Below are 26,625 nucleotides of genomic sequence, written 5' to 3' on the forward strand. Positions count from 1 at the left end.
ACACTTAGGTCAGTGGCTCAACCACATTTAATTCTTTAATTTCCTCAGTTACTTATCCAAAATGCAGAAAATGTATATAGTTGGCACCTAATTTCTTGCCAATATGCTGTTTGGGCCAGGCTGGATACGGCTGGGTATTATGGAGGGGGCCTTACTCTTTATTTTTCAACCCTTAGGTCAGTGGCCCAACAGCGTTTAACCAATTAAATTCATCAGTTACTTATTCAAAATGCATATTTTTTCATCCATTTTTTCCTATAGTTCTTTTCAGCAAAAACACAGACAATCAGGATTTTTTTTCTTCTGAATCTGATTGTTCCCAAATAATATTGAACATTTATTTACTGCAGAGGAATAAGAGGAGAAAAGGTCTATTAGTCATAGCCATCTATAAGACAATGCCTGACTAAGAAACCAACTTCAGTGAGTAAGAAACTGCCGAATAAGAAAACAACTTCAGTGAGTAAGAAACTGCCGAATAAGAAAACAACTTCAGTGAATAAGAAACTGCCGAATAAGAAACCAACTCCGGGGGTTTAAAAGTAAATGAGTGAAAGGCGTTGCTTCCCTAGGTGTAGACCGGATAAAGGCGTGGCCTAAAACTTGGAATGTTGGGAGAGGTGCGATTGTTCATACTGATTGTGAATCCCACCCAAGGTAGATCAGCTGAATAGCCGTAAGCCAGCACCACAGTAATTCTATATCTTCCTGTAGCTCAGCACTGCCGTGTGACCGTACATCTCCACAGCCTCCGGTGCCTGCACCACTCCCAACAAACCCTGCCGGGTAAATGAGCGCATCCACCATCCCCTCCCCTGCAGGCACCACCCCGTCTTCCACTCGCCGAATAACGCGCTTTCCCATTGGCTGCTCTAGTCACTTTTTGTGTCTGGGAACTGTGATTGGCAGCGGTGAGGACAGGCGGTGACGTCAGGGCTGGGCCTGGTAGGGCGGGTTCGGTCCAAGCAGTAGAATTCGCTTTGTGGTATTAGACCCACCGGGAGTGACGTCATTGCCTGCTTTGACGTCAGTGTCGCTTACGAAGGGATCCTAAGTGGACAGTACGTATAGTGCCTCGCTTCTTACCGTCTAGACCTATGTAAGCTTTGTTTTTAGTGGGGTTTTGGGACGGTGTGGGTGGGGGTTATGGATGGCTGTGGTTTTGCGTTGTGTGTGTTGACGCCTATGTAAGGGTTAATCTGTTGGTCATGTATAAGGTGAAGAGACGAAAACGTTGTGTTGTCCATATCCTCCTCCTGTGTACGGCCTGGCAGCTCCGTGTGGCGGACATGCGGTAAACCCGTCTGCTCTTCCTGTGTCAGCCTCCTGGCCCCGCGTATGGACGTCTCCTCTGTGCTCCCCGCATCTTGTTCCACGGACGCACAGAGAGGTGTTGGTGGGAGAATAGCTCCTAAAGCTTTTGCATGGGATTTTAAATCGCAAGACAGGCCGCTGTGAGGTGAGGTGGGGCCAGCCTGACAGGTCTGCATAGGTACCGCACACCAATATTGGTGAACTGTAGTGTGTGTCTATACATCTGCTTGTCTCTAGCATCTCCAAGTATTGTCACCTAGGAGTATTGTTCAGTATCCAGTAATTCATGTACAGACTTCCTCCACTTATTTATAAAGACTTCCATAGTTGGCTATGGGGAGAGTTAACATGTGTTTGCATTCACACGCCCTGTGTACTACTTGTTCAAACTTTTTTACATTTCATCATTTTGTCCTAAGACCTATTCTTTAGATAAGTAGTATTGACTAACAAGTGTCTGGACACTAGGGGCCCTGTCTCTGGATTCCCTTCGGTCACAATAAGAGGTGTCCTGTGTGTAAAGGGGGAGCTTTGGTATGTAAGTACCTATCCACAGTGGAATCCTGTGGATAGGGGTTTAGTGTCTGACTGCTGGGACCCCCTGCGATCTGCCTGGCACCCCTGCTCTCCCCATGCATGGAGCATCCTCCCTCTGTGCATATATTACTGTCAACCATGGCATGAAGCGGTGGCCAACACTCCAATGCTTGTATCTCTGTGGGAAAGCTGAGTGCTGTATCTTCGGCTTTCCCAAAGAGCTACATGGTGGGGTGTGTCTTGCACCGTGGTTAACAGTAATTTGTGCACTTATGTACCAGAGTTCACCTTAAAATTGAGCAGGGGGCATGGGACCTCTGTTCTTGTTGGTGGTGGTGGTCCCAGCAGTGGCTTCTTGGGGGGGCCCTGTTACACGATGGCTGATAATCTACATGTGTAATAGGCAGAGTGATCAGCTGCAGAAGAAGCAAATGCTCATTTGTCAACTGGTCGCAAAGTTTTCACAGGTTTTAAACTGTGTGATAGGTCATGATATTACAAAGGGACACGATGCAGAGGTGTATATATGTGTGTGTGTGTGTGTGTATGTATGTGTGTGTGTATATATATATATATATATATATATATATATATATATATACACACACACTGAAGAACAAAATGATCTTTGAGCTAAAACCCTTAAGGCTGTATTCACACGTACAGTATCCTGTGCAGATTTGATGCACAGGATTTTATACTCTATATTGTAAACTAAATGACTGAATACACCATCAAATCTGGGCAGGTTACTGTTAGTGTGAATACACCCTAAAGAGGTACTACCAGCTCAACATGTTCTCCCCCTGTCCTCTCTCATAAAAACACAATATCCAGCGCATGCAGCAATTTATGAAAAATGTACACACAGCCTAAATACTAAATGGTGAAAAAAAACTCCCCTAAAAAGCCATGTGGGTGTAGCGATTCATTTTTGCCTATTGACTACCAGCTAACATCTAGCAGCAGCATTTTTGGCCCAGAAACATGCCATGTGGTGAGTATGGATTATTAACTTTCTTTATAAAACTAAGGAAGATTTATCAAAACCTTTTGTAGAGGAAAAGTTGACCAGTTCCCCATAGCAACCAATCGGATTACTTTTTTTCAAAACGAAAGTAGCGATCTGATTGGTTGCTGTGGGCAACTGGTCAAATTTTCCTCTGCACAGGTTTTAATAAATCTAGCTCTATGTGTTTTCTGCCTAAAAAGTACAACTTGTTCTTCAAACTACAAGGTCTTAATACTTACCTGGCAAGGTTGTTCTCCCAGCATGAGGCTCATTCATTGCACTGACCCCTGCGATTTCCCCAAATGCAGGAAACTTGATTGCATAATTTGTGGTAGTGGGGGGACTGCATTCACGCTTTCCCTTGAGGAAAAAATACGTCGTATACAGGCACACAACAAAATAAAAATTTGTACCCCTCTGTGCAGCTAAAATCAGTCCATTGAGGGGCTAAAACATATTTTAACTGAGTAAGGCCACGTTCATGTGGCAGAATTTGCAGACACTCTGCTGCAGCTCATTTCAATACAATTCTGCTGCACTGGTTACACAGATACATTTCTGGGCCAGATGTTTCTGCAGCGGGAATTCCCAATCCTGCATACGCATAATGAATAGACTTGTATTCTGCAGGGGATTACCTAAGGAAATGCATTGCTGTCTGAGATGCCGCATTTGAGTGGTCCTAGCGACTGCATGCTATGCCAGTGATCCGCTGTCTGTAGAATTTCCACGTGGAAATTTTCTGTGCGGACATTCCACTGTGTGAACATAGCCTAAGGCTTGAAATTCCAGTGCTGCATTATCCCATTTCTGTCAATGGAATTCTGCACAGTGCACACTACAGAATTTCTACTGGCAAATGAATGATCTTGCTCATTCTTTATATGGAATCCTCGTGGAAAAGAGATTTTTTAATTACTGCTATTCAAAAAATCTTAATCCTTACAGTATCAGCTGCTGTATTCTACAGAGGAAGTTGAGTTGTTCTTTTCTGTATTAGGCTGGGTTCACATCACGTTTTTCCCCATACGTGACCGCATACGGCCGGTGGGGAGCTAAAAACTTGCGCTCCCGTATCCCTGCCCTATGTGGCCAGTACGTAATACATTTAAATGAGCCGACCAGAGTGAACCAATCATCTCATTTTCCCCCGTATGCGGTTTTCTACCAGATCTAAAACCGTGGTTGACAACTGTTTTAGGTCTGGTAGAAAACTGTATACGGGGAAAAATGAGCCGACCTGTTCACTCTGGTCGGCTCATTGAAATTAATTACATACCATCTGCATACGGCAGGGATACGGGAGTGCAAGTTTTTAGCCCCCCCCCCCCCCCCCCAGCCGTATGCGGTCATGTATGGGGAAAAACGTGATGTGAACCCAGCCTTACCACAGTGCTCTCTGCTGACACCTCTGTCCATGTCAGGAACTGTCCAGAGCAGCATATGTTTATTATAGGCGTATGTTCCTGCTCTGGACAGTTCCTAACATGGACAGAGGTGTCAGCAGAGAGCACTGTGGTAAGACAGAAAAGAACAACTCAACTCCTCTGTGGAATACAGCTGCTAAGTACTGAAAGGATTAAGATTTTTTAATAGAAGTCATTTACAATTCTGTTTAACTTTCTGGAGCCAGTTGATATGAAAAAAATTGTTTTCCACCGGAGTACCCTTTTAAGGGTGTGTTCACGTATAGCTTATACACTGCAGATTTTATACCGTGTTCAGTTTATACTAAAGGAGTAAATTCGTATAAATAATTAAACAAAAAAGGGCTGTAAGCCTGAAGAAAAGACAAATCTTCAGCCGAAGTCCCTATATCGTTCCACCTTGTACCCTATAAATATCTAGAGGAAGTGTTAAAAATAATAAAATAAAATAAAACACCAGGACATTTTACCTCATTTTAGGGGTAAAAAATCCTTTTCTCCAAGTCTAAACAATCAAAATAAATTCTTAAATAAACGTCACACCTTTTGGACCCTTTTTAAAAACCCCTCAAGGACCAAGGACGTACAGGTACGTCCTTGGTCCTGCTCCCGTGATAAAACGCGAGGTTACACGGTAACCCTGCATCATATCACGGCGGGCCCGGCGGTATAGTGAAGCCGGGACCCGCCGCTAATAGCGCGCAGCGCCGATCGCTAAAAGTGAAAGTAAAAGCTGCCAGTTAACTCAGTGGGCTGTTCGGGATAGCCGTGGCGAAATCGCAGCATCCCGAACAGCTTACAGGACAGTGGGAGGGCCCCTACCTGCCTCCTCGCTGTCCGATCGCCGAATGACTGCTCAGTGCCTGAGATCCAGGCATGAGCAGTCAAGCGGCAGAATCATCGATCACTGGTTTCCTATGAGAAACCAGTGATCAATGATAAAGATCAGTGTGTGCAGTGTTATAGGTCCCTATGGGAGCTATAACACTGCAAAAAAAGTGGAAAAAAAAGTGAATAAACATCATTTAACACCTCCCCTATTAAGTTTGAATCACCCCCCTTTTCCCATAAAAAAAAAAGTGTAAATAAAAATAAACATATGGTATCACCGCGTGCGGAAATGTCCGAATTATAAAAATATATTGTTAATTTAACCGCTCTGTCAATGGCGTACGCGCAAAAAAATTCCAAAGTCCAAAATAGTGAATGTTTGGTCACTTTTATATCATTTAATTTTAGATCAATAAGTCCTATCAATGCAAAAATGGTACCGTTAAAAACTTCAGATCACGGCGCAAAAAATGAGCCCTCGTACCGCCCCATACACGGAAAAATAAAAAAGTTATAGGGGTCAGAATATGACCATTTTAAACGTATAAATTTTCCTGCATGTAGTTATGATTTTTTCCAGAAGTACGACAAAATCAAACCTATATAAGTAGGGTATCATTTTAATCGTATGGACCTACAGAATAAAGATAAGGTGTCCTTTTTACCGAAAAATGTACTACGTAGAAACGGAAGCCCCCAAAACTTAAAAACGGCGTCTTTTTTTCAATTTTGTCGCACAATGATTTTTTTTTCCGTTTCACCGTAGGTTTTTGGGAAAAATGACTGACGTCATTACCAAGTAGAATTGGTGGCGCAAAAAATAAGCAATCATATGGATTTTTAGGTGCAAAATTGAGTTATGATTTTTTTAAAGGCAAGGAGCAAAAAATGAAAATGCAAAAACGGAAAAACCCCCGGTCCTTAAGGGGTTAAACTTTTATAGATTTTCCTAAGACCACTTCCTCTGGCAAATGGTTTCATAGTCCTACTGCTCTTACAGTAAAGAGCCCTGGTCTGTGCTGTTCTAGGCATAAAGAATGCCTCTTGTTATAGATAGTCTTGGGATATTTGGAGCAGAGCTCTGCAATTTGGCAGTTTCTCTGCATGAAATCTTCCCACAATGCTCTGGATTTAAAGAGGTATTCTGCCCCTAGATATCTTATCCCCTATTCCAAAGGATAGGGGGATAAGATGTCTGATTGCAGTGTTCCATGCAGTTCCCAGCGGTGGGACCCCGGCAATAAGACATCGTATCCCCTATGCTTTGGATAGGGGATAAGATGTCTAGGGGAAGAGTACCCCTTTAATGCTGTAGATTTTATTGCCTAATGATTGTAGGATAAATGAGGTGACTAAAACTTTTTACCTGCAGGATTCCTTGCATTAAATCTGCAGATTATGAGCTGTGTGTGAACATGCCCCTAATCAACAAAAAAAATGTTGCATAAGTTTGCTGATACACTAGTTTGCGGTCTTTAAAATTGTGAGTGCTCATTTGTATGTGCAGCTGTCAGAATCCTGAGAAAATGACATCTCATTTATGTTGTCGGATGTGTGATCTGACAGCATAGGCTAGGTTGATGTCACAGTTTGGCTTGTACGTTAGATGTATGCCTTTTTATAGTTGAACATGTCTATTGATTGCCATTCTCCAGATGGTGATAAAAAAAAACAAAAAAAAACAAAACACCTACACCTTTTGGTACAAAAGCATGTACTATAAACATTTAATTAATGCATATTTTTCTACCCATTGAAGTCATTGGATAGCATGATCATCTGTGGAGAATACACAGCAAGATATGGCACATGTGACCCTACCCTAAAACACCACATTTTAGGATTTCATAGAGGGCTTTTAAATGCAGTCATTAGGGTGCAAACACAGAATAATGCTATTGCATAGCATTACTCGGTGTTATCAATGATCTACGGAACAGTGGTTGAATCGCTTAAGTGGCGTTAACGGCATTTAACACCTTTAACCCCTTAAGGACTCAGCCCATTTTGGCCTTAAAGGAGTAGGAGCAATCTCCGGCTCTGCCATAGAGTTGTATTGCTTCGTGCGGTGGTCAACACGCCCCCTTCCTGCGGGCTGCTGGGGCCCCGTACAGGAGATCACGGGGGCCCCCAGTGGTCGGACCCCCACCCATCTGAAACTTATCCCCTATCCTTAGGAAAGTTTTTCACCACTGGACTACCCCTTTACGTACTCAGCCAATTTTATTTTTACGTTTTCGTTTTTTCCTCCTCGCCTTAAAAAAAATCATAACTCTTTTATATTTATATCCACAGACTAGTATGGGGGCTTGGTTTTTGCGCAACCAGTTGTCAGTTGTAATGCCATCATTCACTTTACCATAAAATGTATGGCGCAACCCAAAAAATACTGTGTGGGAAAATTCAAAAGAGAACTGCAATCTTGCAAATTTTGGAAGGTTTTGTTTTCACGCCATACAATTTACGGTAAAAATGACTTGTGTTCTTTATTCTTTGGGTCAATACGATCAGAATGATACCCATGATTACATACCTTTTTGGCATTTTAAACATGGGGGGGGATTGGGGAATAGACGGAGGGAACGGGGTAGCGCCGCGCTGCGCCCATGGCCCTAACTGTTTCCTGCACAGGGTGCCTCCATCTGTTTCAACAATACAACTCCCAGCTTGCCCTGACAGCCCATAGATGTCAGGGCAAGCTGGGAGTTGTAGTGGTGAAACAGCTGGAGGCACCCTATGTAGATGAACTAAGGGCGGAAGTGTCGGGCCCCAGCAGGTATCAGTGACGTTGCGCCTGTTGGGGAAGTCTGCCTGGTAGTGAGCAAACTACCAGGTAGACAAAAAGTCATTTTTAACATAGTTAAAAAAAAAAAAAATAATTAAAAGCAGGGAGGGGTTTAGGGATAGATGGGTAATAGGCAGGGATAGGGGGGGGAAGATGGTGGGAGCTACCCTTTAAGCATTAATAACTCTGGGATGCTTTAACTTATGAATTTGATTCCGAGAGTTTTTCGTGACATATTCTACTTTAACATAATGGTAATATTTCGTCGATAGTTGCATCATTTCTTGGTGAAAAACTTTAACGTTTTGCATTTATCTACCTTTGAAGCTCTCTGCTTGTAAAGAAAATAGACATACCAAATAAATTACCGTATTTATCAGCGTAGAACACGCACTTTTTAGTCTAAAATTTTTAGCCTAAAGTCTATGTGCATGTTATACACCGATAAGCCGTTGCAGTTCAATGATCTAAAGCGGGCACTTTAAATCAATGAACTGCAGCGGCTTTGCAGGTGCAGAGACAGCCAGTGCTGCCGGCTTCTCTGCCCCTGGCTATCGGTGCCGCTGCCCGTTCTCTACCCCTGGCTATCAGTGCCGCTGCCCCATTGCCGGCGCCGACAGACAGGGGGAGAGAAGGGGCAGTGGCACCCATTGCCGGCGCCGCTGCCCCGTTGCCTCCCCCATCCCCGGTTGTATAATTACCTGTTGCCGGGGTCGGGTCAGCGCTGCTTCAGGCCTCCGGTGTGCGTCCCCTGCATCGTTGTTATGCGCTGCGAGACGCAATGACGTCTCTCGTCATTGTGCAGTGCATAGCAACGACTTAGAGGACGCACACCGGAGGCCTGAAGCAGCGCGGACCCGACCCCGGTAACAGGTAATTATACAACCGGGGATGGGGGCTTGTGCGGGGTCAGAAACAGTGTATCGGGGTGTACACATGCACGCACACGCACCCTCATTTTACCAAGGATATTTGGGTAAAAAACTTTTTTTACCCAAATATCTTTGGAAAAATGAGGGTGCGTGGTATACCCCGATAAATACGGTATATATTGATTCACATATACAATATGTCTACTTTTATGTTTGCATCATAAAGTTTACATGTTTTTATTTTGGAAGACATCAGAGTGCTTCATAGTTAAGCAGCAACTTTAAAATTTTCCCCAAATTTTCAAAATCTGCCTTTTTCAGGGACCAGTTCATTTTTTAAGTGGATTTGAAGGGCCTTCATATTAGAAATACCCCCTAAATTAGGTGTTGCACAGGAATAGCAGCAAAGTGAAGGAGAACATTCAAAATCAAAAAATATAGACCCAGTTTTTGAATTTTTTACAAGGGGCAAAAGCCCCCCAAAATGTGTAACCCAATTTCTCTTGAGTAAGGAAATACCTCATATGTGAACGTAAAGTGCTCTGTGGGTTCAGTAGAGGGCTCAGAAGGGAAGGAGCGACAATGGGATTTTGGAAAGTGAGTTTTGCTTCAATGTTCAATATGGCAGACTATTTGGGAAATACGCTTCAAGGTACGTAACAAGGGGTACAGTGAGCCTTTCGACGTGAAATTCAAAAATTAGATTTTTTTCACAAAAATGCTGGTGTTACCACAAATCTTTCATTTTCACAAGGGGTAATAGGAGAAAGACTCCCAAAAATGTAACCCCGTTTCTTCGGCGTATGGAAATATGTGGATGTAAAATGCTCTGCGGGTGAACTACAATGCTCAGAAGAGAAGGAGCGCCTTTGGGCTTTTGGAGAGAGAATTTGTCTGGAATGGTAGTCAGAGGCCATGTACATTTACAAAGCCCCCCATGGTGCCAGTACAGTGGACCCCCCCCCCCCCCCGCATGTGACCCCATTTTGGAAACTACACCCCTCACGGAATGTAATAAGGGGTGCAGTGAGTATTAACACCCCACTGGTTTTTGACAGATCTTAGGGAAAGTGGGCTTTGCAAATGAAAAATTACATTTTTTAATTTTTACGGACGACTGTTAAAAAAAAAAAATCTGTTGGACACCTGTGGGGCGTGAATTAGAGCGAAGTTACAGGGATTCGATTCGTCACAAACTTCTCGGTCCAGCAGTTGCTGACTTTAGCCTGCAGAAATTAGTTCAGCTTTCAGGTGCTCCAGTGGGCTGGAAAAGGTGGATACAATCCTAGAAGACTCTCTCCTAGGACAGTATCCACCTTTTCCAGAGCACCGGAAAGCTGAACTAATTTACGCAGGCTAAAGTCAGCAACTGCAGAGCCGCAAGGTTCGTGACAAATCGAATCACTGTAACTTTGCTTATCTCTAGTGTAAATGCTCACTTCACCCCTTATTACATTATGGGGTCACATGTGGGGGGGGGGGTCCACTGTTCTGGCACCATGGGGGCTTTGTAAACGCACATGACCTTCAATTTCAGACACCTCCTCTCTCTAACAGCCCAATGGCACTCCTTCTCTTCTGAGAATTGTAGTTCGCCCGCAGAAAAAACTCAGACAAAATGGGGTTATAAATTTTGGGGGGCTTTTTTCCCCTATTACCCCTTGTGAAAATGAAAACATTTTGGTGTTTTAGTGAAAAAATACACATTTTTCATTTTTGCATCCAACTTTAACGAAAATTCTTCAAACACCTGTGGGGTATTAAGGCTCACTGTACCCTTTATTTTCCATGAGGTGTGTAGGTTCCAAAATGGGGTTACGTGTGGATGGTTTTTATTTTTTTGTAGTAGACCCTAACTTTACCTTTTCATAAGGGGTAAAAGGAGAAAAAAAAAAACTAGAATTTCAGTCAATTTCTCCCGAATACAGAAATACCCCATATGTGGCCCTAAGCTGTTGCCTTAAAATATGACAGGGCTCCGAAATGAGAGAGTGACATGTGTATTTGAGGCCTAGATAAGGGATAGAGGCCTATATAGGGAAGTACCCGGATTCAAGAATTAAACTTGCCTCAGATACCAAAATTACCCTAAGGCAGTGTTTCCCAAACAGGGTGCCTCCACCTGTTGCAAAACTCCCAGCATGCCTGGACGGTCAATGGCTGTCCTGCAATATTGGGAGTTGTTTTGCAACACCTGGAGGCTCGGTTTTGGAAACAGTGTCAAACATGACATTTATTTTTATTTGGGGGGGGGGGGGGGAACGGGATACTGTATAGGGGTGTATATGTAGTGTTTTACCTTTTATTTTGTGTCAGTGTAGTGTTTTTAGGGTACAGTCACTCGGGCGAGGGTTACAGCGAGTTTCCCGTTGGGAGTTTGGGCTGCAGCAGAAAATTTGCTGCATCTCAAACTTGCAGCGAAAGACTTGCTGTAAACCCCAACCTCAAGTTGCTGCAAAACTACAAGTCCAAAATTGTGCATTTTTGTTCACTTCATATAACAGAAAACAATTAAAAAGTCCCATTAAAAGAAAAATGATGCTGATAAAAATTAGACCACGGCACAAAAATGAGTTCAGCCTTGTCTACTGAGAAATAAGTTAAAGGGGTAAGAGGACAATTTTAAGCATACAAATTTTTGTATAAAAAGTTATAGAATATTTTTTTTTTTTTTATAAAATAGTGTTTCCCCCCCCCCCCCCCCCAATTTCTCCCCACAATGCTACAGAGGAAAATCTTAATTAAAATTTTAATTTTTTTTATTTCGTGTTGTCCACAGTGCTCTCTGCTGACACCTGATGCCCGTATCTGGAACTGTCCAGAGCAGGACAAAATCCCCATAGCAAACCTATGCTACTCTGGACAGTTCCTGAAACGGACAGAGGTGTCAGCAAAGAGCACGGTGGACAACACAAAAAAGAAAATCAAAAAGTAAAGAATTTCCTCTCTAACATACAGCTGCTAAAAAGTACTAAAAGGATTTAAGATTTTTTTTTTTATAGAAGTAATGTACCAATCTGTTTAACTTTCTAGCACCAGTTCATAAAAAAAAAAAGTTTTCCACTGGAGTACCCCTTTACAGGGTAGCTTCCACCATCCTTTTTTATTTTTATTTTTCTGTCCCTGCCTATTGCCCATCTATCCCTAACCCCCTCCCGGCCTTAAAATTTTTGTTTTACTATATTAAAAATGCCTTTTTGTCTGCCTGGTAGTGTGCTCACTACCAGGCAGACTTCCCCAGCAGGCACAACGTCACTGATGCCTGCTGGGGCCGACACTTCCGCCCTTAGTTCATCTACACAGGGTGCCTCCAGCTCTTTCACCACTACAACTCCCAGCTTGCCCTGACATCTATTGGCTGTCAGGGCATGCTGGGAATTGTAGTGTTGAAACAGCTGGAGGCACTCTGTGTTGAAAACAATAAGTTAGAGGCAACACCGCTGTCCCCCAACCCCTGTGTTAACCCAGAACCTCGCTCTCCCCAAGACATACCCTAGAGTCTTGAGGCAGCAGAAGCAACGTGTAAATGCCTGGAGGCGGGGCTGGCGTGTGAGGCCAGGGAGCCAATGTGCTCTCACCTGTCTGACAGTCAGGGAGCGAGCGCAGGCTGAATGAATTCAGGCGTGACGTCACGCCATCCTGCAGCCGGCCACTAGGAGTGAGACCCCTAGTGGCCGGTTTTCAAACGTAAATTACAACACATTAATAAAAAAATAAAAATAAAAGTTGAAGACAGTGCCCATTTAAGGACCAGGCCAATTTATTTTTTTTGCAATTTTTTTTTTTTCTTCCTCTCCTTCTAAAAATCGTAACTTTTATATTTTCATCTACAGACTAGTTTGAGGGCTTGTGTTTTGTGCAGGGCTGTGGAGTCGGACGAAATTTTGCGTACCTGGAGTCGGTGTCGGCAAACAATGCACAGACTCCTACTAAATTTAGATTGGAATAAAAAAAAGCAAGTTTAAATGTCCCAATTCACAAAAAGTTATAATTAATGACTTCTCTACTTTAAGAATAAAGACCAATGCATGCAGTGCCTCACGTAACCGCAAAACGAACTCGTTAAGTGACTGTGAAGAAGCATGCTTTTCATGTGCTTTACTATATGGCACACAATGCACAATTAGGAGCGGCAATACTTATACTTTCCATAGTGTTGTGTTCTGCTGTCACAGGGAACCCATGGGTAACCTAGCCTCTCACTGATAAGGGGTTAAGGAAATATGTTTTTTGCAGGACTAGAGACACTTGTATAAGTGAAGGGAATGGAGGGTCAATAGTTCAAGACTGAAGCTGTAAACCATTGGAAAAACTGCTGCCATTCAGCTAAGGCAATGAAAACTTGTAAACTCGATTGTTAGCTTAAAGGGGTACGCCGCACCTAGACATCTTATCCCCTGTCCAAAGGATAGGGGTTAAGATGTCGGATCGCCGGGGTCCCGCTGCTGGGGACCCCCGGGATTGCTGCTGCGGCACGCGCTATCATTACTGCACAGAGTGAGTTAGCTCTGTGCGTAATGACGGGCGATACAGGGGTTGGAGCACTGTTACGTCATGGCTCTGCCCCTCGTGATGTCATGACCAGCCCCTTCAATGCAAGTCTATGGGAGGGTGCGTGGCGGTCTTCACGCCCCCTGCCATAGACTTGCATTAAGGGGGCGGGCTGTGATGTCATGAGGGGCGGAGCTATGCCATTATGCTGCTCCGTCCACTGTATCGCTCTGTAATCGTCCCCCGAACTTGCTCTGTGTAGTAATGAAAGCGCGGTGCCGCAGCGGCGATCCCGGGGGTCGCCAGCAGCGGGACCCCGGGGATAAGATGTCTAGGGGCGGAGTACCCCTTTAAACTTTAAACATGACTATGGGATTCTACTAGGGAAATCATGTTTTATAATAAATGCCCTTTCCTTGATCCTCCCACTGCCCTATCTTCAGCAGCAGATCAGCACACAAACTGTTCAATACAGTAGACTGTTGGCTTCCCAGCCAGTAGTCCTGTGGTAATGACTGGTATGTTACCTTTCTTTCCTTAAGGAATGTATAAAATACATTCGCATATTAACCCCTTAAGGACGCAGGACGTAAATGTACGTCCTGGTGCAGTGGTACTTAACGCACCAGGACGTACATTTACGTCCTAAGCATAACCGCGGGCATCGGAGCGATGCCCGTGTCATGCGCGGCTGATCCCGGCTGCTGATCGCAGCCAGGGACCCGCCGGCAATGGCCGACGCCCGCGATCTCGCGGGCGTCCGCCATTAACCCCTCAGGTGCCGGGATCAATACAGATCTCGGCATCTGCGGCAGTTCGCGATTTGAATGAATGATCGGATCGCCCGCAGCGCTGCTGCGGGGATCCGATCATTCATAACGCCGCACGGAGGTCCTCTCACCTTCCTCCGTGCGGCTCCCGGCATCTCCTGCTCTGGTCTGTGATCGAGCAGACCAGAGCAGGAGATGACCGATAATACTGATCTGTTCTATGTCCTATACATAGAACAGATCAGTATTAGCAATCATGGTATTGCTATGAATAGTCCCCTATGGGGACTATTCAAGTGTAAAAAAAAATGTAAAAGTAAAAAAAAAGTGAAAAATCCCCTCCCCCAATAAAAAAGTAAAACGTCCGTTTTTTCCTATTTCACCCCCAAAAAGCGTAAAATTTTTTTTTTTATAGACATATTTGGTATCGCCGCGTGCGTAAATGTCCGAACTATTTAAAATAAAATGTTAATGATCCCGTAAGGTTAACGGCGTGAACGAAAAAAAAAATAAAAAGTCCCAAATTCCTACTTTTTTAATACATTTTATTAAAAAAAAAAATATAAAAAATGTATTAAAAGTTTTTTATATGCAAATGTGGTATCAAAAAAAAGTACAGATCATGGCGCAAAAAATGAGCCCCCATACCGCCGCTTATACGGAAAAATAAAAAAGTTAGGGGTCATCAAAATAAAGGGATTATAAACATACTAATTTGGTTAAAAAGTTTGTGATTTTTTTTAAGCGCAACAATAATATAAAAGTATGTAATAATGGGTATCATTTTAATCGTATTGACCCTCAGAATAAAGAACACATGTCATTTTTACCATAAATTGTACGGCGTGAAAACAAAACCTTCCAAAATTAGCAAAATTGCGTTTTTCGTTTTAATTTCCCCACAAAAAGTGTTTTTTGGTTGCGCCATACATTTTATGATATAATGAGTTATGTCATTACAAAGGACAACTGGTCGCACAAAAAACAAGCCCTCATACTAGTTTGTGGATGAAAATATAAGAGTTATGATTTTTAGAAGGCGAGGAGGAAAAAATGAAAACGTAAAAATTAAATTGTCTGAGTCCTTAAGGCCAAAATGGGCTGAGTCCTTAAGGGGTTAATACAGAGGAGTCTAAGTCGGGGAGTCGGAAGTACAGAAAACTCCGGAGTCGGAACATTTATCTACAGACTCCACAGCCCTCGTTTTGTGCGACCAGTTGTCCTTTGTAATGACATCACTCATTTTACCGTATAATGTATGGCTCAACCCAAAAATACTACGTGTGGGGAAATTGAAAAGAAAACCACAATTTAGCAAATTTCCAAAGGTTTCGTTTTCACGCCATACAATTTATGGTAAATATGATGTGTTCTTTATTCTGTGGGTCAATACGATTAAAATTATACCCATGATAACGTAGTTTGCGATTTTTATTTTAAAGCAGTATAATAGAAAAATTAACTAAATTAGTACGTTTAAAATCCCTCTACTTTGATGACCTATAACTTTTTTCATTCTTCCGTATAAGCAGCAGTATGATGGTCAATTTTTTGCGCCATGATTTGTACTGTTTATTGATTCCACTTTTTCTTGGTCGTTAAGGGGGCGTGACGTCATGAGTGGGCAGGGTCGTAACATCACGATTCTCCGGCCCCTGCATTGCCAGTCATCAGGCATGGAGCAAGCTTGCTCCATTCACCAGATGACAGCACGGTGCTGCAGAAGAGATCGTGGGCCTTTACCAGCGGCTTTACCTCAGCTTTGACATCTTCTATCCTTTGGATAGGGGATAAGATGTCTAGGGGTGGTGTACCCCTTTTAAGTGATTGAATGGGAGCGAGACTTTGTCCCAGTAGTTGAAACAAAGGGTTTTGAGTGTCCCTTCAGAACAGCAGTCATAGTTGTGCATCGGTGCTCCAGTTACTGTCTATGGGAGTTACTGGAGATGGCACACTACAGTGCAGCAAAATCCGCAACTGAAGAGTTAGGGTGGGGTCACACGCAACTGATCCGCAGAGTGTTTTACCCTGCAGACCTGCCGATGACTTGGCCTATTTTGTGCCTCCAGCGGTTGCCACCCCTGTTCCCCCTCCTCGCTCCGCCCCTGGCCTACTCGCAGCGGCAGTCCACTGCTACTAGCAGCCACACAGGGGACTTGCGAGTGAACTCGGACATCACAGTGCAGTATACTCAGACACCGCGATGTCAGAGTGCACTCGCCGACTCGGAGGCCCTCTGTGTGGATGCTTGTAGCAGCGGATTGCCGCTGCGAGCAGGCCAGCAGCGGAGCGAGGCGGGGGAACGGGGGTGGCAAAAACTAGAGACACAAAATGGCCGAAGCACCGAAGGGTGCGATACAGCTGTGGCCCTGACGTCTGATTCCCCCCGTAACATCTCAGCCTCCCCATCCGTCTGTCGCCTGACCGCGATGTCACAGACCTGATCCCTTGGAACTGGTGAGCTGATCCGCAATTACTTTTTCTTATGTGTGTAGATATTCGCCTGTCTCTTTTTCTCAACGTGAAGCAGCACCTGTATTGATCTATGGACTTTCAGTGTTCAGCTAACAGCACACATTGGGTTAATATAACACATTTATGGAAGGAATTATAACAGTGACGGATTTTTCTCTTTTTTTCTTCTGTGGAGTGGCTAATTTTAATTTAAAACGTAACTTTTGGGGTTTTGTTAGATATCTGTTGTGTTTCATTATTTTTAAAGGGGTTGTCCGGTTTAGGAACATTTTATCCCCTATCCTATGAACCAAACTACCTTTTATCAGACATTAAAGACCTGCAATGCTGGATTTTTTTTTTTTTTTCACAACTAATTAGAGATGAGCAAAGTTACAGTAATTCCATTTGTCACAAACTTCTCGGCTCGGCGTTTGCTGACTTTAGCCTGCGTAAATTTGTTCAGCTTTCAGGTGGGCTGAAGAGGGTGTCCTAGGAAAGAATCTCCTAGGACTGTATCCACCTTTTCCAACCCACCGGAGCACCTGAAAGCTGAACTAATTTACGCAGGCTAAAGTCAGCAAACGCCGAGCCGAGAAGTTTGTGACAAATCGAATTACTGTAACTTTGCTCATCTCTACAACAATCGCCCTCATTTACTTAGAAAATCGGGTTGTAAGTCTATGTTGCTTTCTTATCCGACTGCTTTTTTCCCCTGGTAATTATTATGTTTCATTATGTTTGTCGCACGTGGGTTTTGTTGGTTTTGGTTTCCAACTCCTGTAAGGAAAAAATCCACAACAATTCAACAAATTCTGGTTGGAAACCTTTATAAATACGTGGGAAAGCTCAGAAATGTCGGGTTACGCCCCTTTTTCTGGTTTGGAAGAATCCACATCGGGTCCGTCGGGAAAAAATGTTGCATTGTGGCGCAGACGGGTGCACGATGTCTGCGACATGTCACAGACAAAGATGCGCCAAAAAAAACGACAAAACAAGTCTGGTTTAGAATAGTAAATGAGGGCCATTGTCGTCTTTCTGTGCAATCAGCAAACAGAGCTCCTAACGCTCATGTGAACATAGCCTTACACTATTGGCCAACATTATTCTAATGTGTGTGGCTAACTTTAATTGTATACTGAATAGTAGTAGTATGCTACTTTCAAAGTGGTTTATGATGTACAGTATCTGCATTTCTTAGCATAGTAAACAAACTTTTATAAGTCTGCTCTCTGCCCAAGCCATGTTGAGACTTAGATTTTCTATAGTCTTTCTCTTTCTGTAAAGAGTTGTAAGACTGGATTATTGGGCAATGTAAATGATGGCCAATTGCTGCCTGCTTTCTACATAAAGAGGGCGTGTGTTTACCTCAGTGCAAGGGTTGCAGTGTGTGGGTGTTTTGTAATATGTGTTATAGTGCTAAGGTCAGGGTGTATGCTTGTAATGGGAGGTTGTAGTGATATTACCATATATGATAGATATTGACATAAAGTACACCAGGCAGGTGGAGAATGTGTCTACAGTGAGTAACTTGCAATGTATTTACAAAGTTACTCATCATTACTGATTCTGCATTATATTAGGGTTACAACATGCATTACTGTCTAGAGGTGTATTAATCATTCTGCTGTTTTTTGGTTATCCCCCCCCCCCCCCCCCCAAGTACGTCTAGAGCCCTATTCACACCGCTCAATTTCTGGCTGGACATTTGGGGGAATTTATTAAAGGGTACCTCTCATCAAATAAACTTTTGATGTATTTTAGATTAATGAATGTTGAATAACTTTCCAATAGCATGTTAATGAAAAATATGCTTCTTTCTATTGTATTTTTCCCGATCAGCCCTGTCAGCAAGCATTTCTGACTCATGCTGAAGTCCTAAACACTCAGAGCTGCCAGCCTGCTTTGTTCACAGCCAAACAGGCTGTGAACAAAGCAGACTGGCAGCTCTGAGTGTTCTCCTTTGTGAACAAAGCAGACTGGCAGCTCGTAGTGTTTAGGACTCCAGCATGAGTCTGAAATGCTTGCTGCCAGGACTTGTAGGGAGACCCCTAGTGGTCATTTCTTCAAAGTGGAAAATTAAATAGAAAGAAGCATATTTTTTAATAACATGCGATTGTAAAGTTATTCTGCATACATTAATCTATAATATATCAAAAGTTTTTTTTGATGAGAGGTACCCTTTAAGCTGTTTGGACAGGTTTTTGTGTTTTACTTTTGTCACATTCTCTTGCGCAGTCAATGAATTTTTTTTTTGTGAATCCAAAATCTTCAATTTCAGTTGATTACTTAGTCAGAAAAGTGCAATGGTAACGAATTTTTAGCGCAGAGTGCTTTCAAAAGTCTCAATTCTAAGCTCAGACCACCAAATCTGGCTAGAAGAGTTTATTTGCACTGAAGTTAACATAGGCCGTTTGCCAAATTGATATATTTATATGCATCCATTAGATTGCAATGTACTGTTAAGTACTCTGTAATAACATGGTACTAATCGGTATTATCGGCAGTCTTTTTTTGAGTAGCCTGCCTAAGCAGCCTGCACAAGATTGGTCATTCTGTAGTACGGAAGTTAGAGACCTCCACCCCCCATTTGCACTCTTTGGACCCCCGCAATCACATGCATAGAGTATAATATCAAGCTCCTACCAGTGCAGTCACCTTTACCAACAATTGTGAAAGAATTTGTTCTAAAAAACCAACTGAATTCAAGTATGGTACAGTCAGATTGCTTTTTTTAAAATTAAATAAACAGTCTGGTTGCGAACCTTACGTCGCCAAGCGTCTGTTGCAACTGAACTCTGGAGTGGTGGTAATGTTATGTGAAGTGAGCAGTCACGTTTCTCTATTTGGCAGCTTAATGGATAAGGCTGCATTCACATTAGGTTTGCTTTCTACAGCTGATGGGGAAATTTGAAAACCGGGCGCTGCCGTATACCAGCTGGACCCACGCAGTTTCTCATTTACTTTAGTTAGCCAACCGGAGTCCTATAGTGACTCCGGTCGGCTCACTTTTCCCCAGTATCCAGTTTTGTGACCGGATTTAAAACCGTAGTATACCACAGTTTTAAGGCTGGTCACAAAACCGGATACGGGGCAAAAATGAGCTGACAGGAGTCACTATAGGACGCCGGTTGGCTAACTAAAGTAAATGAGAATCTGCGCAGGTGCGCTCCCGTATCCCAATTGGACCCGTACAGTTTCTTATTCACTTTAATTAGCCAATCAGAGTCAGATAGTAATCCAGCAGCTGTAGGAAGCAAACGTAATGTGAATGGAGCCTAACAAAGAGTTTGGCATATTCGAGGAGACTGTTGCCTGCCTGACTGCATTGTGCCAACTGCATTACTTGTTTGATGCAGGAGGGCTAATGCAATGGGGTTGTTTTTTTGTGGGTTTCCCTAGGCACCTTGGTGGTGGTTTATTAAAACCTGTCCAGAGGAAAAGTTGCTCAGTTGCCCATAGCAACCAATCCGATCACTTCTGTCTCAATGGTGTGTATATGCTCCCCCCCCCCCCCCACACACACACACCTTGGTCCTATGAAGGTAAATACTCATCTGAAACCCTTTGATGACCCTAGAGGTCATAGTGGTAACCAATGTATTAGTATGTTGGTGGAATTGCTGGAGAATTATTATTTTTTTTAACCAGTTAGACAGTAGTTTACTTGTTATCACAAGGATTTCTTATCTGACTACTTTCCTGAGGCTTAGTAAAGAACAAAGAAATTCTATAGACCATCTAAACATGGCGTAAATTCTTGACATTCTGCAAGCACGCTTGGACAAAGATTTAAAGCCTGGCATACTGAGAGTTGATGCAAAGTATAAAATATCTATGAGATCATTGCTGCCCAGAAAAACAAAAATCTCTGTTCTATATTTTCTGTACCTAAATACAACCACTGGCTGTGCTATCTGTGAATACTGCATTTAGTGGCAGGCATACATATACTTTTCTTCCCTAGATTTTTTCCTCCTAGGGCAGAATACAGATCTGTGTAGAGGCATAATGTGGGGGCATAATCGGTGCTCTGTGATATGGAACCACAGCCTTTCATTGTGCAGCCATTCAGCAGTTATTATTTGTATACAACAATGTGACAAGGGAGCTGCTGGTCCAGCTCTGCGCTTCTTTCACTATGCAGGGCTAAATAAGGCAAATTTACCTACCTGAAGCTATGTATAGAGATGAGCGAACTTACAATAAATTCAATTCGTCACGAACTTCTCGGCTCGGCAGTTGATGACTTATCCTGCATAAATTAGTTCAGCTTTCAGGTGCTCCCGTGGGCTGGAAAAGGTGGATACAGTCCTAGGAGACTCTTTCCTAGGACTGCATCCACCTTTTCCAGCCCACCGGAGCACTTGAAAGCTGAACTAATTTATGCAGGATAAGTCATCAACTGCCGAGCCAAGAAGTTCGTGACGAATCGAATTTACTGTAAGTTCGCTCATCTCTAGCTATGTATCCCATGCTTCAAGTGATACAAATTCCACATCCCAGCAACAGAAAGTAAAACCTTTATTTAATATAGTACATACAGTGCAATAGCAAGGTCTGCAAAGGTGCCCTTTAACCCCTTAAGGACCAGGACCATTTTGGCCTTAAGGACCAGAGCGTTTTTTTGCACATCTGACCACTGTCACTTTAAGCATTAATAACTCTGGGATGCTTTTACTTTTCATTTGGATTCCGAGATAGTTTTTTCGTGACATAATCTACTTTATGTTAGTGGTAAAATTTTGTCGATACTTTAGCATTTTTCTAACTTTGAAGCTCTCTGGTTGTAAGGGAAATAGAAATTCCCAAAAAAAGTATATATTGATTCACAAATACAATGGCCAAGATTTATCAAACTGTGTGAAAGAAAAAGTGGTGTGATTTCCATGCAGCAACCAATCACAGCTCAACTTTCACTTTACCAGAGCTCTTTACCTGAGCAATGATTGGTGGCTGTGGAAAAATCACTTTTTTTTCTCACACAGTTTGATAAATCTGGGTCAATATGTCTACGTTATGTTGGCATCATAAAGTTGACATGTTTTTACTTTTGAAAGACATCAGAGGGCTTCAAAGTATAGCAGCATTTTTCCAATTTTTCACAAAATTTTCAAAATCAGAATTTTTTATGGACCAGTTCAGTTTTGAAGTGGATTTGAAGGGCTTTCTTATTAGAAATACACCATAAATTACCCCATTATAAAAACTGTACCCCTCAAAGTATTCAAAATAACATTCAGTAAGTGTGTTAACCCTTTAGGTGTTTCACAAGAATAGTAGCAAAGTGAAGGAGAAAATTCAAAATCTTTTTTTACACTCGCATGTTCTTGTAGACTCAGTTTTTGATTTTTTTTACAAGGGGGGGTCAAAGGAGAAAAATCTTCTCAAAATTTGTAACCCAATTTCTCTCGAGTAAGGAAATAGCTCATGTGTATGTCAAGTGTTCGGTGGGCGCAGTAGAGGGCTCAGAAGGGAATGTGATTTTGGAGAGTGAGTTTTCTGAAATGTTTTTTTGGGGGCATGTCACATTTAGGAAGCCCCTATGGTGCCAGAACAGCAGAAACCCCCTATATGGCATACCATTTTGGAAACTACACCCCTCAAGGCACGTAACAAGGGGTCCAGTGAGCCTTAACACCCCACAGGTGTTTGAAGACTTTTTGTTAAAGTCGGATGTGTAAATGAAGAAAAATTTGTTTTTTCTCTAAAGTGCTGTTTTTCCACAAATTTTCAATTTTTTTTTTTTTACAAAGGGTAATGGGAGAAAATGCCCCCCCCCCCCCAAATTTGTAACCCCATCTCTTCTGAGTATGGAAATACCCCATGTTAGGACGCAAAATGCTCTGTGGGCGAACTACAATGCTCAGAAGAGGAGTCACATTTGGCTTTTGGAAAGCAAATTTTGCTGAAATGGTTTTTGGGGGGCATGTCTCATTTAGGAAGCCCCTATGGTGCCAGAACAGCATAAAAAAAAAAAAAAAAAAAAACACATGGCATACTATTTTGGAAACTACACCCCTCAAGGAAGGTAACAAGAGGTACAGGGAACCTTAACACCTCACAGGTATCTGACAACTTTTTGTTAAAGTTGGATTTGTAAATGAAGAAAAAAAAATATTTCACTAAAATGCAGTTTTTTCCCCAAATTGTACATTTTTACAAGGGGTAATAGGAGAAAATGACCCTCAAAATTTGTAACCCCATTTTCTTCTGAGTATGGAAATACCCCATGTGTGGATGTCAAGTGCTCTGCTGGCACACTACAATGCTCAAAAGAGGAGGAGCGCCATTGAGCTTTTGGAAAGAGAATTTGTTTGTAATGGAAGTCAGGTGCCATGTGCTTTTACAGAGCCCCCCGTGGTGCCAGAACAGTGCCCCCCCCCCCAGATGTGACCCCATTTTGGAAGCTACACCCCTCACAGAATTTAAGGGGTGCAGTGAGTCTTTACACCCCACTGGCGTTTGACAGATCTTTGGAACAGTGGGCTGTGCAAATGAAAAATTAAATTTTTTTTCATTTTTACGGACCACTGTTCCAAAAATCTGTCAGACACCTGTGGGACGTAAATGCTCACTGTACCACTTATTACATTACATGAGGGGTGTAGTTTCCAAAATGGGTCACAGGTCCATTGTAGGGATTGACCGATTATCGGTTTGGCCGATATTATCTGCCGATAATCACGATTTTGGGCATTATTGGTATCGGCAATTACCTTGCCGATAATGCCCCGCCACCCGCGAACGGATTGGTTGATCGGTCCATTGTTCTGGCATTATGGGCGGCTTTGTAAACATACGTGGCCTTCAGTTCCGGACAAATTTTCTCTCCAAAATCCTAATGGCGCTCTTTCTCTTCTGAACATTGCAGTGCACCCGGAGAGCAGGGTAACACCAGCATTTTAATTAGAGAATTTTTTTTTTCATTTTCCCATTCAACTTTAACGAAAATTCGTCAAACACCTGTGGAGTGTTAATGCTCACTATACCCCTTGTTACATTCCATGAGGGGAGTGGTTTCCAAAATGGGGTCACGTGTGTCATTTTTTTGCGTTTATGTCAGAACCGCTGTAAAATCAGCCACCCCTGTGCAAATCACAAATTTAGGCCTCAAATGTACATCTGACTTCTGAGCCTTGTTGTGTGCGCCCGCAGAGCATTTTACGCCCACATATGGGGTATTTCCGTACTCCGGAGAAATTGTTACAAATTTTGGGGGTCTTTTTTTCCTTTTACCTCTTGTAAAAAATAAATATGGGGCAACACCAGCATGTTGGTGTAAAAAATGTAATTTATTTACACTAACAAACTTTTCCTTTTCATAAGGGGTAAAAGGAGAAAAAGCCCCCCAAAATGTGTAGTTTCCCAGAGACATTTTCTGTTTGTGTAATGGGGAATAAACGTTATGATTCTTGATCAAGCTTTTAACCTGTGAAGGACGCAAGGCGTACAGGTATGCCCTTGCGCCCGAGTGGACACCGGGCGTACATGTGCACCCTTCTCTTGTTACCGACGTTTAAAACACTCAAAAGCTGAGCGTGTGTTAAACCCAGTGGGTCCCGATTGCTATCAGCAGCCAAGACCCAGGGTTAAAGGAGTTCTCTAAGCTAAAACTTTTAACCCCCGCTGTGCCCGGGCTGTAAAACTATACATAATAAACTTTCACTTGCCTGCATACGATCCCCAGTTGTTCCGATATCGCCATCCCGTTCTCCGGTCCCGGTCTCTTCCACTTCCTGCGGGTCGGTGACTTCACTCTGCGCTCAGCCTATCAGCGGCCGCAGCAATGTCCCGTCGTGGCCGCTGATGGGCTGAGTGCAGAGTGAAGTCACCGACCCGCAGGAAGAGGAAGCTGACAGGGATCGGAGCACGGGCGGCGATATCGGAACAACGGGGGATCGTAGGCAGGTAAGTGAAAGTTTATCATTTATAGTTTTACAGCCCGGGCACAGCGGGGGTTAAAAGATTTCAGTTGGAGAACTCCTTTCATCACTGATCGGCCCGGCATTAACCCCGCTGAGCTGCCGGGATGTTTTCACTTTTATTTTAGATGCCTCAATCAACTTTGATTGCGGTTTCTAAAATGAAAGTGAAACGATCGAGGCAGCTTAGTGGAGCTGATCTGGAGCATTACAATGTTCCAATCAGCTGAGAGGATGGCGCGAGGGCCCTTACCTGCCTCCTTGTCCGATTGTTGCTCTGCTGATCCAGGAAGCTTAAGCAGGCTGGAGCAGCAAAGCACCTATAACACAGATAAATGCTATGGCATAAGATTGAACAGTATATGCAATCAAAAGATTGCATGGTATAGCCCCCTATATATAAGGGGGGGAAAAAAGTTTAGAATTGTGAGTAAGCCCATCTCCAAATAAGTTTGAATTACCCCCCATTTCCTATTTAGAAAAAAATGTATAAATAAAAATGTATGGAATAAAAATAATCTTAAGTGGTACCGATGTGTACGTAAATGTCCAAACTATCAAAAAAGCTAAACCGCATGGATGGTTAGCTTAGCGTACACGTAAAAAGTCCAAAATTGTGCATTTTTGGTCGCTTCATATACCATTAAAAAAATTTATAAAAAGTGATCAAAAAGTCCCATCAAAACAAAAATGTTAACGGTAAAAACTACAGACTACGGCACAAAAAATTAGCCCTCCATATACCACCATATGCGGAAAAAATTTAAGTTATAGGGGTTAGAAGACGATAATTTTAAACATTCTAAGTTTGGTATATGTAGTTATAATTTTTTTTATTTTTTAGTAGTACAATAAAATAAAACCTAAATATATTGGGTACCCTTGCAACCAAACCGTATGGACCTACAGAATAAAGATAAGGTGTCAATTTTACCGAAAAGTGCACTGTGTAGAAACAGAGGCCCTAAAAGTAAAAAAAAAAAAAAAAAAAAAAAAAAAAATGGCGTGGGTTTATTCCCCCCCCCCCCCCCTGCAGATTGTTATAAAATGAGTGATGTCATTACAAAGTACAATTGATGACAAAAAAGCCCTTAAATGGGTCTGTAGGTGCAAAATTGAAATATTTTGGGAGCGTTCTTAAAGGGGTACTCCGCCCCTAGACATCTTATCCCCTATCCAAAGGATGGGGATAAGATGTCTAGGGGCATACTACCTCTTTAAGGTGAAATTGTGTTAAGGTTGCCCTGTTTTTTCTCTACTCTTTTCTTTAGTTTGTGCCTAGTTAGCATTATTTGTCTGTGTATTGGATTTTTCTTTTGTGCTACGCACTTGATTTTGATTAGTACTTGCTTTTTTGTTAAAGTTTAGTTTTTTTATGTAATGTTTAGTGAAGGTTAAATATTTTACGCTGAAATAAGTGGTCCTCCTTTACCTTGGTTGCATGCACCTCCTGTTCCAGTGCCTTCCAGTCCCCTGTTCTTCGCCACTTATTCCTGCTTCTTTGACAAGATGGCTCCGTAGGACCTGCCCTCTAAGCCAATCACTGAGTTTGACAGGACACTAATGATTTGGCTAAGTCAGCAGGTCCTGTTCAGTAAGTGTGCATTCACACCATAGTTTAATACGGTCACCGGATCTGGCTCGGGGGAGTGAAAATTGGGCGCTCCCGTGCCACAGCAGGACCCGGCTTGCATCTCATTTGAATGAGCCATTGACAGTTACTCCAGTCACTCCAGCTCATTTTTGCTCCCTATCAGTATGGATTATACCATGGTTTTAAGTACTCTGTGGTCACTGGTACAGGAACACATTTGCATTGCTTAGAAATACTTGGTCATTTTGTGCAGCTTTGACTTTCCTTGTAGCTGTATCACAAAGTATGTTGACTTCCTGAAGCTCCCTTACTCACACTTTCTTGTATGCATATTTTGGGCTATTTGTTGTTTGTGCATTTTTTTTGTAAATTATGGGTATGCCAATGTTAATCGCTATTGATGATATGCAACTATCTCTTTATATACGTAAAGATGTTTGGTTTTTATTTTTACTTATTACAAAAAACAAAAGTCTACCCTACTGTGCATGTTGTAGGAAAATGTTTTATCTGTTCAATCGTTCCTAGTTATACATTTCTTCTATCCTCTTATCAACTTTTATTATTGATGAGCAACATAAGAATGCCTGACCTTTCTAAATTAAACTTCTTT

General features: G+C 42.5%; 1 protein-coding gene and 1 pseudogene across 8 annotated transcripts in view; both read left to right on the forward strand.

Annotated features, from left to right (window-relative positions):
* The first annotated feature begins 909 nt into the window (after positions 1-909).
* CTNND1 (catenin delta 1) overlaps positions 910-26,625 on the forward strand; it is a 140,358-nt gene continuing 114,642 nt past the window's right edge. For 2 of the 8 annotated variants that reach the window (XM_056531187.1, XM_056531189.1), the window contains exon 1: positions 922-1,061. The gene's annotated coding sequence lies outside the window, so the exon portion shown is untranslated. Of the gene's footprint in view, positions 1,100-1,252; positions 1,460-26,625 lie in introns of those variants that run through there. The other 6 variants (XM_056531183.1, XM_056531184.1, XM_056531182.1 and 3 more) reach the window with 5 other exon arrangements.
* Positions 3,095-3,227, forward strand: LOC130283746 (U1 spliceosomal RNA; annotated as a pseudogene).

Source organism: Hyla sarda, chromosome 7, assembly GCF_029499605.1.
Source record: "Hyla sarda isolate aHylSar1 chromosome 7, aHylSar1.hap1, whole genome shotgun sequence".
Taxonomy (NCBI): Eukaryota; Metazoa; Chordata; class Amphibia; order Anura; family Hylidae; genus Hyla; species Hyla sarda.